This window comes from Magnolia sinica, chromosome 13 (genome assembly GCF_029962835.1).
Source record: "Magnolia sinica isolate HGM2019 chromosome 13, MsV1, whole genome shotgun sequence".
In the NCBI taxonomy this organism is placed as follows: domain Eukaryota; kingdom Viridiplantae; phylum Streptophyta; class Magnoliopsida; order Magnoliales; family Magnoliaceae; genus Magnolia; species Magnolia sinica.
In genome coordinates, this window is record NC_080585.1 from 76,138,999 (window position 1) to 76,153,847 (window position 14,849).

General features: G+C 38.7%; 1 protein-coding gene across 3 annotated transcripts in view; it reads right to left on the bottom strand.

Annotated features, from left to right (window-relative positions):
- LOC131223868 (phospholipid-transporting ATPase 1-like) overlaps window positions 1–14,849 on the bottom strand; it is a 75,213-nt gene that overhangs the window by 16,737 nt on the left and 43,627 nt on the right. For 2 of the 3 annotated variants that reach the window (XM_058219397.1, XM_058219398.1), the window contains one exon: window positions 11,605–11,888. The exons of the other annotated variant lie outside the window; for it this stretch is intronic. The gene's annotated coding sequence lies outside the window, so the exon portion shown is untranslated. The remainder of the gene's footprint in view (window positions 1–11,604; window positions 11,889–14,849) is intronic. 3 annotated transcript variants of the gene reach the window in all.

A 14,849-nucleotide genomic window follows, 5' to 3' on the forward strand; every position in this document is an offset into this window, starting at 1 on the left:
ATCAAAGCTGTGAAATACTAAATAATAAGGGTTCTGTAATATTAACTGGACGTAGAACGTCTGAAAATTGCTATATTATTAGCGAATCCAGCTCATCTAATCAAACATGTTACATGGTCGACGAGACTGATTTATGGCACAAACGTCTTGGACATGTACATTATCGAAATCTATATCGATTGAGCAAACGAGAACTTGTAAGAGGTTTACCCAAACTTCAGAAATTAGATAAAATATGTGGTGAATGCCAGATAGGCAAACAAACAAAGAACTCACACAAAAAGGTGAATTCAAATACCACATCAAGACCACTCGAACTTCTCCACATGGATCTGATAGGACCTACCAGAACAGAAAGTCGAGGTGGGAAAAAGTACATCTTGGTAATAGTTGATGACTTTACCAGATTCACTTGGGTAGTCTTCTTAAGGGATAAATCTGAAACCCTTGAAGAAGTAAGAAAAGTTCTCAAAAGGATTCAAACTGAAAAATCCTCTCAAATCAGTAAAATTCGTAGTGATCATGGATCTGAATTTGAGAATAGCAATTTTGAGAAGTTCTGTACCGACCAAGGAATATTACATGAATTCTCTGCTCCCAAAACTCCACAACAAAATGGAATTGTAGAAAGGAAGAATAGGGTGCTTCAAGAAATGGCTAATGTCATGTTGAATAGCATGAAGCTCTCTAAAAATCTTTGGGTTGAAGCAACACAGCTTGCTATATGATCAACCTAGTCTACACAAAAAAGATAATAATAAGACGGCTTACGAATTGTGGTTCAATAAAAAGCCTACTGTTAAATACTTTCGAGTTTTTGGCAGCAAGTGCTATATTTTACGTGATCGTGAAAATTTGGGAAAGTTCGATACGAAGAGTGAGGAAGGTATTTTTTTAGGATACTCTTTAAACAGTCGAGCTTATAGGGTCCTGAACAAAAGGACTGGTGTGATTCAAGAATCCATTAATGTTGTCATTGATGATCATTTAAACACACTAACTTCTAATTCAGATAATGATGAAGTACTAATCATTGATAAACTGATACTTCATCGAATCAGACTGATTCTGAGTTGAGGACTCTTAAAGATCATCCAACCACACAAATTCTTGGAAACCCTCTCACCGGTGTTCGCACCGTAGACAACTTGAGGATATATGTAATTATGTATGTTTTACATCCCAAAGTGAACCATCTAACGTAAAAGAAGCGCTTACTGATAACCGGATTGTTGCGATGCAAGATGAACTCAACCAATTCATAAGAAATGATGTTTGGTATCTCGTACCAAGACCTAAAGATAAACACATCATTGGAACAAAATGGATTTTCAAAAATAAGTCTGACGAATGTGGAAATATAATTAGAAACAAGGCTAGACTGGTGGTACAAGGTTATACTCAAATTGAAGGGATTGATTTCGATGAAACCTTTGCACCGATAGCACGTCTTGAATCTATCAGACTATTTATATCCAGCATGTTTTAAAAAGATAAAGATCTATCAGATGGATGTAAAAAGTGCTTTTCTAAATGGCGATTTACATGAAGAAGTCTATGTTGAAAAGCCAATGGGATTTGAAGATTCCAAAAATACTGATTATGTGTATAGGCTTAAAAAGGCACTTTATGGATTAAAACAAGCACCTAGGGCATGGTATGAGAAACTAACGAAATTTCTTTTAACTCATAATTTTCAAATGGGATCTGTTGATAAAACTCTGTTTGTTAAAAAACAAAATGATCATATCTTAATGGTACAGATTTATGTTGATAATATCATTTATGGATCAACTTGTACTGACTTGACTACTGAGTTTGCAGATTTGATGAAATCACAGTTTGAAATGAGCATGGTTGGGGAATTGACTTATTTCCTTGGATTGCAAGTAAAGCAACAATCTAAAGGAATATTCATTTCTCAATCTAAGTATGCCTTGAATCTAATTAAGAGATTTGGATTTGAAAATGGCAAGAATTTCGATACTCCTATGAGTACTACCCTGAAACTATCAAAAGACTCTAATGGTAAAAATGTTGATTCAAAACTTTATCGGAGTATGATTGGTAGTTTGTTATATCTAACTGCTAGTAGACCTGATATTTCTCTAAGTGTTGGTATTTGCGCAAGATATCAATCGATCCAAAAGAATCTCACTTGATTCCTGTCCAGCGAATTATTAGATATGTCGCAAATACTGTAAATCGGTCTCCGGTATCCTCATGAAACCAATGTTCAATTAGTTGGGTACTTGTGCTGACTGGGGTGGTAATCTAGATGATAGAAAATCAACCGTGGTGGTTGTTTTTTATTGGAAATTGTCTAGTTTCTGGTTTAGTAAGAAACAAAATTCTATATCACTTTCAACAATTGAAGCTGAATATGCTGGTAATGCGTGTACACGACTTGTTTGGATGCAACGAATGCTAAGTGATTATGGAATTAAACAGGATTCTATGTTATTACATTGTGATAATTCCAGTGCGATAAATATTTCAAAAAATCCTATTCAGCATTCTCGTACTAAGCATATTGACATTAGATTTCATTATATAAGGGAATTAGTAGAAGAAAAAGTTATATCTCTAGAATATATTCCTACTGAAGATCAACGTGCTAATATTTTCACAAAACCTCTTGATAAAAGCAGGTTCAAAAAGATGAAATTTGATCTTGGCATGTGCATTTTAAATTGATAATTTATGCCTTCTTGTATATTATTGTATATATTTGCTAGATTAAATTTCAATTTTTGTGTAAATTGCAAGATATTGAATTTTTGGGTTTGTACGACCAGTCGTGAGTATACACGACCAGTCGTACTACGACCGGTCGTAGATACCCACGACCAATCGTGGAGCACGGGTTTCACTTCAAATGATATCTATGCTATCTCAAATGGTACTCAGATTTGTTTGCCTTCCTTAATCTGTCATTTCATTATTCAGTTTCGACTCCATCCTGGTCATATTGACATTCCATTTGCATACTTTATGACTGTATTGGCTACTCATATGTTAGTCGATATGCCTGTTGATGAAGCACCTATCCATCATCTGATCTTCAACAATACAAATATTAATAAGATGAAGTTGGATCTGCTTCCTGAACAAGGTGGTGGTGGTGGTGGTCCTGAAGAAGCTGGTGTTGATATTAATATGGATGATATTTTTGAGGAACTGGATTCTGACTCAGCTAATGATCCAGATTTTGTACCATCTGATGTTAATGCACGTCTGAGTGCATTAGAAGGTAGAGTTGAGAATATTAATGTTAAGTTGGAGAACATGTCTGTTGCTCATGATTTGCAATTCAAGTATATGCGCAAATATCTTAGGCGCTTGAACAAAGGCATGCACCAACTTGATCCTTCTATTCCTGCTCCATCTTCAAGTTCTAATTCTGACTAGTTTCTATGAGACTTTTGGTATGTAATAACTTTATTACTTTGCTCTTGTTTGATTGAGTTTGAGTTGGATTCTATGCTGGATATTTGTTCTTAATGTAATATTTATGCTGGATATCTGTGATGCTATCTTGAGTATCTCTATGTCTCTTTTGCTGTACTCTATTTCCTCCTCATGTTTACTCTCATTCCTTTATTTAGTTCTCCTTTGTCATATTGTGACAAAAAGGGGGAGAATGGTTTGTTGTTAACGTGATTGTGAGAGGAGTAGCATTGGTTATGTTACTCAGGGGGAGTGGGGTGTCAAGGAGAATATATGTTTGATCTTGTTGAATGTTGATATGTTTGATCTTGTTGAATGTTGAAACTGGTTGAATGTTAAATGTTGATTATTGATTTGCATGTATTAACCAGTTGTTTTACTTTTGTTTGGTTATGTGTTTTTGTCACTAATTTGACAAAGGGGGAGATTGTAAGTGCTATAGTTTATATCCCTGTTTGTTGTCAAATTTGTGGTGCCAAAATCACTGTTATGTTATATATAACCTGCTTAAGTGAAGCTCTCTCAAGGATCAACATACATGAACAAGCTAAGCTCACATCAAGCAAAGCTCTCAAGTACAAGACTCAGGATCTTGAATGAAAGAACTGATCACAAGACAAGATCTTGAATGCAAGAGCTGCTCACAAAACAAGACTCAAGCCGAAAAGAAAGTACAAGGCAAGACTCAAGCTGAACTCAAGACTCAAGCTGAAACTCAAGAAAGTACAAGGCAAGACTCAAGCTGAACTCAAGACTCAAGCTGAAACTCAAGCTACTTTCAAGATTGAGCTACTTCAAGGTTTAATCTTCATCAAGACTTCAAGGCTCATTCTTCATGGTCTCTTGTTTCAATGTCCATACTTCATGATTGAGGTTTGTTTGACCATAGGATGACCTTAGAAGTAGGTTATTTCGGATACATAAGTCGAATGTTATTTTACATGTGATTGGTCTGTTCTTCGACCAGTCTTAGGTCTGCTTCGACTAGTCCTAGACTTGCTTCGACCAGTCTAAGAAAATCCTCGACCAGTCGTAAGTTTATTACAAATTCCGGATAAAATCTGTTAGCCTTCGACTAGTCCTGGAATCTGTTCGACCAGTCGTAGGAACAGTGTTTCTGCATCTTCAACCAGTCGTAGAATCTACGACTCGAAGTCCAGCGAACTTTTGCAGGACCTACGACCAGTCGAAGGAAACCTACGACCAGTCGTAGGAGGGCTACGACCAGTCGTAGAACGGTCTGCGCTTATCCCGCCTAATCTTTCAAATATCTGTTAGTGCTTCGACTAGTCGTAGAGCACTCTAGACCAGTCGAAGACCTGATCTTTTCACCTATAAATAGTGCACGAATCTCAGAAGAAATCATCGATTTAATTAAAGTATTCACGCCAATCTTCGTCGAACTTCTGAGAGATAATTTTGTGCTCCATTTAAGCTAAGTGTGCTTATTTAATATCTTCTTTCCTTAGCTTTATTTTAATTGATTTTGTTTCTGCTATTCCAATCTGATTTGAAAAGAGGAATTGTTATTCCCTTTCTTTGGAATCAAAATCAATTAAGGCAAGCCCTATTTGGTTTAATTTAAAATCTATTAGAATTAGAACCATTGTAATCGAGTACTGGACATTGAACTTGGACATTCAATCATCTACTTTGATTTGGTTCTACCGGGCTGCTACAACGAAGAAGATATTCAGGTATTTTACATATTGTAAATTCCTTTCTATTATTTTGGTTTCTTTCAAGATTTGTCAGAAAAATCTTGTTATATTGGTTATCTGAGGAAAGCCAGGAAAACTCAGAAGTGGGGGTTTTTTTAATTGTGTAAGCCCACATACAAAGACACAATTGTAAGGGTTTTGGGTGAACCTGGGAAAACCTATCTTTAGTGAACGCTAATATCCCCTGTGTGAGGATATTAGGAGTGGAGTAGCTTTTTGTGTGGCTGTTGGATAACAGTTGGTGAACACACAAGCGAACCACTATAAATCCTTTGTGTTGTGGTTGTTTATTTTATTCTTTTAATTTTTTTTATTCTTTTTGTGGGATGTATGTATGGTGGTGAATGTTGTAATTATTTCAAGCTTTGTGAGAATGTTGTAATAGCTTAGAATTTACTTTCTGCTATTCCTTTATAAGCTTGTTTTTCAATTTCATTTGAAAGTTGTTCCAGCAGGGTTGCCCTGCCATTTTTATGGTGTATGGCTGTCCCTAGAACAATACATCTTTAATTACAAGTTATTTCAATTCAGTTCATATTTGTTTTTGTATTCCTCTTCGATTTGAGACTTGATACAAAGACCTTTCTAGAAATAAGGTTGTCCTACCATAAACTCTGTTTTTGGTGTAAGGTTGTCCTTAGAATAACGTTTGTATCAACCTCTCAAGATCTGAATTTTGAAGTTGTTTTTCTTTCCTGAATTATTATTTAATTTGGCTATCATTTTCTTTATTATTCCGCTGTTATAAGTTTTTATTTGGCATTGTCCTATTCACCCCCCCTCTAGGACATATAGCTTGGCCTTTTCAGGTGTGGCCTTACCTGCCCGAGAGTAGGGGGCAATGCTAGACTGAGTCTGACCAGCTCGAGGAATGGGTCCGCTATTGACGAGCCGAGCTCGATATTGGCAGGCGGATAGTGAGGTCTTTTTCACTCACCTTATTGCGCGCGATGGGGCGGCAATCTGGCTTGGAGTGTACTAGACCCCGGTGATATTCCAGATTTTGAGCTGTATCGATATGTGGACTTGATGAGGATTTATATGCTTGAGTTGCATTTCGCATTGCATGGCCTTGGTATGGCCGACATCATCCTTTGCACCGCATGGCCTTGATACGGCTAATGGTATTCTTGGCATTCATCAGCATGTTCCGCATTACTCTGATACTGTATAGCTGCATTACCACCTTGAGCATACACTTTCACCACCCTTTAAGCTTTCTATAAGCTTATGCACGACCGTTGCGTGCAGGTGACGTTGGACGCAGCAGCGCTGAGGCTTGGGCGCGTGGCAGATCATTTTGGAGTTTTGTTCATCTTCATTGTATTTCCCTTTATACTCATTGTACTTGTAAAGTTTTGATCATAGTGAAAATGTGATGGAGTTTTTGGTTGTTGTTTGTGAGTTATGCCTTTGGTTATGCTTATTATGAATCAAACTGATGTTGAAAATCCTCCTCGTAGCATCCCAGGATCGGAACCTGGCGAATGGGCGCTGGGAGCCGAGAATGGGGTTCTACGGAGGCTGTCGGTGCCGGATTCGGCGATCAAAAATTTTGTGAGCCCGATTTTCGAGTTTGGGGCGTGACAGCGCAGGTGAGCATTTCTCTCTCTCTCTCTCTCTCTCTCTCTCTCTCTCTCTCTCTCTCTCTCTCTCTCTCTCTATATATATATATATATATATATATATATATATATATATATATATATATATATCCACAACGGATTTCTCCCAACCAAAGCCAGCAAGATAAGCTAACAAGGTACAAATGGGATTCCACCCAAACAAAGGCAACAAGGCAACTATCAAGGGCACGATAATTCACAAGGCAGTAAGCCTACAACGCAAACACATTTAATCCATTTCAAGGTGGCCAATAGTTCAAGGTATAATATCAAGTATGTGTTCCAATCATACAAATCACATCCCATGAAATCTAACATTTGACAAGCAACACTTGTAGACTACACTAAGAATATTATAATTACATGTTTATATAAATCATACAAGGCAAATGACTGGTTCAAGAAAATTTGAGCATGTTACAGAGTGCGTGTGTTTCAATCAACCTATACAAGATACTAAGCATATTACATGAGTATATACAGGATTCTAAACAACTTATGAATCTTAACAAATTATCCCTAATTCAATACATGTGAGATAGATTACAAGGATTATCATATAATTCAAGATAATTAGGCATGATCATTCAATGGTTGAGACAATCACTAGAATTAAAATAGCGAAGGAAAGTTTGAAGGGCATATCATCACCTTAGAGTTAGGATTTCTCGGCTCCACCACTTTCGATTCAGGCTCGATTCGTCGGTAATGGCTCCTAGGGCTAAAAATCGGTCAAAACCCAAGATACAACTTCAATTCAGGGCCTCTATGTCGATTTCCCCCAATTAGGGTTTAAATCGGGGATTCGAAAAAGGTTTAAAAACATTAGAATTCAATGATTGGCTAGGGAGGTAGAATTTGACACGTATCCAAGGCTCTAACGATGTTATGCCTTACACACAACTTCTACTCGAAGCCGAGCAGAGCTACACGGCGAGAAGGGCTCCAAAATTCAAGCTACGACGAGAGACTACCAGCCAGAGGTGATTAGGGAGAGTTGATGCGATCTGGAGTTGTGAGATTCGGCTTTGATCTCCCACTCACCTTCAATCTCTCTCATTTCCTTAAAATATCTAAGGTTGCAATGGAAATGAAGGAAAGAAGGGTTAGGGGGTATTTATACCGCTAGACAAATTTCCTCCAAATTTGCTACTTAATGCGAACTATCGGTCGGATCGACGATGCAATTGGTTGGACCAACAATCAGTTGGTTGGACCGATAGATGTCAAATTTATCCTGCTTTTGGGTAGTCAGGTCAACTGAGCTAATAAGACCCAAATCATCCTTTATCAACCTAGATCACTATTTTAGGGTCCAAAGGATTGGGCGAGGTGGTTCATCAACGATTCCAGGCTTACGAATTCTAGTCTTAGTGAGATCGAGCGAAGATTCGACTGTCTAGATGCAGGAGGTCGATCGAATGTATCGCATTGATCAATCCCTGGTTTGAAATTTTGATGTGCTTCTAGGGTAAACTCTTCCTAATTGGACGTCCGAGTTTGATGAACTGGGAATTCGAGGATCGTAAAGGCTAGGGTCTGATTTGATTTGTCAATGTACGAGATCCAATTGCATCATGGGTTCTCAAGTTTAGGGCTTCACTTAAGAACTTGAAGTCTTTGGGCTTTGAACACGTGCACACGCACACGCGGACGCCTGTAGTTTTACAGTCATTTGAAAAATCTTCCAAATAATGCCCAAGGATATCCGATACCTGAGTATCAGAGGGCCCAGGTGTTATAAAAGCTTCCTGCATATGCAAAGGACCGCATTAATCAAGTGCCCTATGAGTGATGTTCCCTTTTGTTTGGTGCGAGTATGATTTTCTCCTGTCATTCGTACATGTGTGCCAAGCCCCCCATCACTTTACATTCGAAGAATGTGAGAAGATATTGTGATGTCTCAGCTTCTTACAGGTAGGGGTGGGCATCGAGCTGAGTCGAGTCGAGGTGGGCCAAGCTCGGCTCGGCCTGTCCATGTTGAACTCGAGCTCGGCCTCGAGCTTAACATTGAAGCTTGGCTTGTTTGTCAAAGCTGTCGAGTCGAGTTCGAGTCGAGCTAGTGGTTCGAATAGAGTCGAGTTTACCTTGAGTCGAGCTCAAGCTTGTTGGGTGAGAGAGTAATGGATTCTGTTCTTAATCCTCCTCCATTGATTTAGAAGAGAAGCTAAAAAATAGAAAAAATAAAAAATTTAAGAGGCATTTTACATGATGCTCCACCAAGCGAAATTCATTTTTGGTTTGGCCCGGCAACCGAAACAAGGTGTAGTCCATCTTTCAGCAGTCTAGAAAATCCATCTATGTGGGCCTTATGATAGAAGAACCATAGGTCAAAAGCATCTTCAATTGTATGTTCTGAATTACCCATCATTAAGGCCATACTTTCCAATGGATAGGATTTTGAACAGACCTGGGACCATAGAAAAGTGGGACCCACTTGTATTATTGCTACTCAGACAAAGCGCAGTTTCCATTACCTTACAGATGATCTGAGGACTTGTAGCGCACAACATATTCAAGATGGATATGTCTATTCATGTGAGTGCTCCATACAATATACCATTTTGGATTCAAGAGATCGTCAACACCCACATCAAACTCTTCACTGCTAGGGCGAAAGCAAAGAGATCCCACTTCCATTTTCTCTGCATTCCTCACAACTTTAATATATTTATTAATCGAGACGAGTCAAACTCAAGTTCGAGCTTCGAGTCGAGTCGAGTTCGAGTTCGAATCGAGTTGAAATGCCCCTGTTCGAACTCAGCTCGAGCTTCAAATAATTAGCTTGACTCAGTCCAAATCCGCCATTCAAGCCGAGTCAATCCGAGCTGACTCGAGCCGAGTCGAGTGAATTTTTTGAGCTAGCTCGACTCGTGAACAGCCCTATTGGCAGGCGACATGTAGCAGCACAGGGTTTGCGCCCAATCGTTGTGTGCAGCCGCTGGCATAGAAAATTGTCTGCTATTTATTGCTCGATGATGACTTGGACGGTCATGGCATTCTATAAATCGAATCTCTCAGCTTGATTCTTCATGCGCTTCCTTCATTACTTCTTTCTCTTTCCCGCCTTCTTTCCAACCTTCACCAATGGTGTCTACTGCTTCTGTTGCTATTCATGGGATGGCAAAAACTTGAAAGGACAACACTCTCTACAAGTAGCAATCAAAGTTCAGAGGCTTGGCCACCATTTTAAAAATTTTAAGGATCCCCTTTTCTTAAAGGACAATCGGCCAGAGATGACTTCGGTATCTCATCTTTCTTTCTTTCTTTCTTTCTTTCTTTTTTTTAAAAAAGTTTTTTGGACATCTCTCCGTTAAGAAGAGAATTTTGTAATGGACTACTGTAAGGCCAATTTAAAAGAAATGAAGTTTCTTTTTTGAACAATCTTTTTCTTATATAATCTTCATTTACCTGTTCTTGGGCCACTTCATCTTGCCTTTACACGGATTCCCATAGGGTAGGCACGTACTTCTTTAGATGGCGGCCATGCAAACATGATAGAGAAGGTTTGCTGGGACTGACGGAGAGTGACCTGTGCTCAGGGTTCTAAAGAATCACTTTAATCATATGTACGTGATAATCCTATTCGCTACCAGAAAATAGATTGCTACTTAAAAAGTCTTATGGTCACCTATCAGTATGCTTTTTGCATACTTGAAATAATGCCTGATCTAGACTTAAAGGACTCCTATTGCTAGATATAGATCTTTCATCAGGCACGCAGGCTCTGGTGTGAGTGTGCTGGTCTAAAGTTGGCCTACCAGCTAGGCTCCAAATATTCTGGACCGTAAAAATAAATAAATGAATAAATAAATAAGAGCAACGGAGAGTTCCGCTTAGGTACTTTCTTTCTTTTTCTTAGTATTAATGACAAATCCATTGTACAAATGGAAATAAACTCTTTACTTCTCAGGCTTCTATCCCTCTGCAACCTATTTTTCATGAATCAATTGAGGTACAAGAGCTTCCCGAGGTAGATAGGGCTTTCAGTTTGTATGAGTAAGACCCCATGAATCTGGGATTCAATCAATTGGTGTGATGAGCCCTGGCAGGGAGGGTCCATACACCAGAAATCCACCATACTGTAGGATCCTGCCCATCAGATCCGACTTCTTAGTTAAATGCGACCATTGATGAACCATCAAGCTGGGTCTAATCGCCAGTGATGATAGGTCCCACCTGTGAAAACTGAAAACCCGAGAAGACCATAGATTGCTCAACGAGAAACCAACCAAAAGTGATGGGGGCATAATTGTTCCAGGTGAGTACCAGTGAATGGAGGGCATTTTGCCTGTTTATTTCTCATCCCAAACGCAGGTTCGACCCACCATTTCCTCGAAAAGGTTGTAACCCAGGAGTACATTTCTTGGGGTATCACGCACAACACCTCATCACTCAAAATACTTCAAACTGCCCAAAATGTTCCATGACAGGATTCTGCAGTGCATGGGCCATGGTTGGATGAACCAAACCGTGAATACCCGATGCCCAGGAAGTCCCCCAAGTTCCTGCTATCTGATAACACACACACACACACACACACACACACACACACAGAGGAAAAGTCGGCACTTGAATGCAAAACCAAACTCCAACCCAGGAGATTCCTTGCCCGCTGGATCAACAGTCCAGGTCACCATACCATGGGCCCCACACGATCATATGATTCCTCTAACAGCCATGGAGTTGACTGTTCTACCCTCGAATTTTAGTAAAGAAGCCAACCTGCAACTGACCCCGCCTTCAAATATATATATTTTTTCCTCAATGCAGGGGGAACATCTGGTATTTTTCACACCCTATATAACCTTTTTCTCTTCTCTTTCATTCATCTCTCGTCTGGATTTAAACTTTTGGCCAATCTCTTATCTGCACAAACCTAGCCACCCAATACTTTCTATGCCGCCAGCATTGTACTTTGTTACAGATATCGTGCTCCAGCTTACAAATGATCTCCTTGTGTTCAGTATTCATCAATCCACTCTTCAATTGCTGCCTTCTCGTCTCTCCATCACTGTCCTTTCTTTTTCCCCGGTGTCGCTTCTGCAGAGACCGGTGCCTTGGTTTTATGCATTTTTCATTGAGGCTTGCTCTGATGAATAAAGTGGGAAAGAATCACAAAAATTATTCAACCAAGGTGAAGATTTTGGCTTGTGCATGCAACATAATAATGCACAAATGCAATTTTCATTTCTAGAATACATGTAAACATAAGAATGGATACGTGCATGCCCAAATTCCAATAAATAGACCCTGAGCATCAAATGACCCTGAGCATAGCATGCTCAAGTTTTTAGTTTGTACAAATGAGGCCTGTGGTTCAGCAACCGGGACCACTGGATCTATCATGCCCCACCTTGGATTGATGAGGCCCCAAAACATCCCTTTGATCAAACAATCCAGACCTTCGAATTTGTGGCCTAAAATAGAGGGACATGATGAGGGGTATAGCAACGGTCCACATTCAATTGGTGGCTAGGATTATCCAATATTGGTGATGTTTGAGGCATGGGTTGTCCATGGAGGGGATAACTAACCAGTGGTCTGGATCATTGGATGAAAGGGACCAACTTATACAAGCTGAAAACCTGATAGCAAAGCATATCCTCGGGGTATTTTTTTTTTTTTTTAACACATGCACACGCACCACCACACACTCACGCCCTAGTGGGATTTCACCACCCATGGATACTCGAACCCTTGACCGGGTGTTGAAACTCCTAAGAGTCTACCACCCGAGCAAGAGTAAGGATCCAGCATATCCTCGGGTTGAGGATCATATAGTTCCACTTCAAAACAGCAAGAGTTAATTGCAGACAATCAATGCAACAGACCACAGAGTACAGACTCTACAACTATAAATTATAGTTTTAGAGGATAGCTAGTCCTACTTGCATTCATATAGCCCAATAACCATACAGGCCTCTACATGTGCTAATGTGGTACACTTGCATAGCATCCTAGCTGGCTATGATGTGGGCCCTACTTCAAGGGATATATTGATAAGACTCTGATAGGAAGATATTCCATACAATGCTTTCAGTATCGGTATCGATGGATTTATTGCACCCTTGGGATACAAAAACATATCGGTTATCGCATGGGAAATTGGATGTATCACATAATGTTTCACTGTTTTTGGGAAACATTGGAAATTGGTTGAATTTTTCAATGAAACTTCAGATAATGTTAAAAAAGACACCATTACACACTTAGAAATCAAAAGATTACAAAAAATAAGTGCTCATAATAAGTTTCATTTGTATAGGGTCCTAAACTATGCACTCTCTAAGAGTAATGCAACTATATTCAAAATCAACTAATATAAATTTATAAATCATAAAAGACATGTATGAAAATACAATCAATTGATTATTTTTAAAAATTGTACACATGACGTACAAGCAATTGAAATTAAATTGTCCATATTATGTCTCGTAACCCATAAATTAGGTGTATTTCCTCATCTGATAATGAGATTGGTCAACATTCCTTGGACAGTCAAGAATGAAAAATATCCAATGATCTTGTTTCAATGAACAAGTGTCCACGAATAAAAGGTCAGGATCGTTCAATCAAATCTGATTTTGGGACCATGACTTAGTAACAGTGGTTCCACAATTTAATTAGTTTAATTCGAGTTAATATAGGACACACATACAATTTCTAAATGTATGTTAAAGTGTTGTGCATACATCGTGTGCATTGTACACATGTACAATTTGTGCATGCCTTTAACTAAAGAATAGGGATCCCAGCGGCTCAGGTGGGCCCCACCGTGATGTTCATATGAAATCCGACCCGTTCACCAAGTGATTCACCCCATGTTCCATGGCCCAAAAATCAGCCCCATCCGTGATTTAGGTGAACCACACAATTGGAAACAGTGTACAAGCAATGCTCACCCTTCAAACTATTTTCCTTGGTGCGGCCCATGTAAATCACAAATAGGCCTGATGTTTTTGCCCCATTTCTAAATTTCATTGTGGCATCTAATGGTTGGAGTGGATTTTATATAATCATCATGGTGGGTCACGTAAAAATCAAGGGTGGACATCTCTTTACCCTTTCCGTTGTTGTGGCCCACCCATTGTTTGAATTATCTCCGATATTATCATTATTTCTAACTTGACGATATCGATAACATTGGTAGTGATACCGATAGCACCGGTAGTATTAAAAATTCCAGGCATAAAAAATGTATCGTTGCCAACATATCGATATCGTCAATATTTCCAATTGTGTAAATTCTAGGCATCGCTTGTATTACTAATGTACTGATATTGCCAATGTATTGCCAATATTTTCGACTATGTAAATTCTAGGTGATGCTTGTCTCACAAGTGTATCAACGATATTTCAATAATATCACCAATGTCCATATATCACATAAAGTTTGTTTATGAAAAAATATATATATATATATATTATTTCAATTTTTTTTAGCACATTGTTGTATGCAGTTTTCAATTTGTCGTTGCTAATATTGATAATATTTCTATTATCGTTATCACAAAATGCTCGATATCAAGACCACAATCTTTTGTTTCCTTTTCAATTGTTGATGATTTCTTGACAAAATAGCGTGAGTTGTTGATATTCTGCAATATCGATGGATGTTTGGATGGAAGGTTGGATGGATGCATGGATGGTTAGATGGGATCGATGGGATGGTTAGATTGTTTCTGACGACGACACATGCTTTTAAGCCCTCATTAAATAGAAACTTATTGTGTATACATTCTTTTTGCAAATGTTTTATTTCTAAATATACAAATATGCGTATTTTAGCATCTCCTAAAGTTTCACTAAAAATTCTACCATTTTCCCATGTTCTTTCGCATTTTCGGTTATCAGCGATATCGATATTGTTTCCGTATCCCCGGCCAGCGAAACTTGTAGTGATACCGATACTTCGAACACTGGGCCCACCTGAATCACAAGTCAGCCAGATTTTTGGCATTGGACCTAATGTAGGATTACACATCTCACATACATATCAAGGTGTCCCATAAAAAAAGATTTTTTAATATATATATATATATATATATAT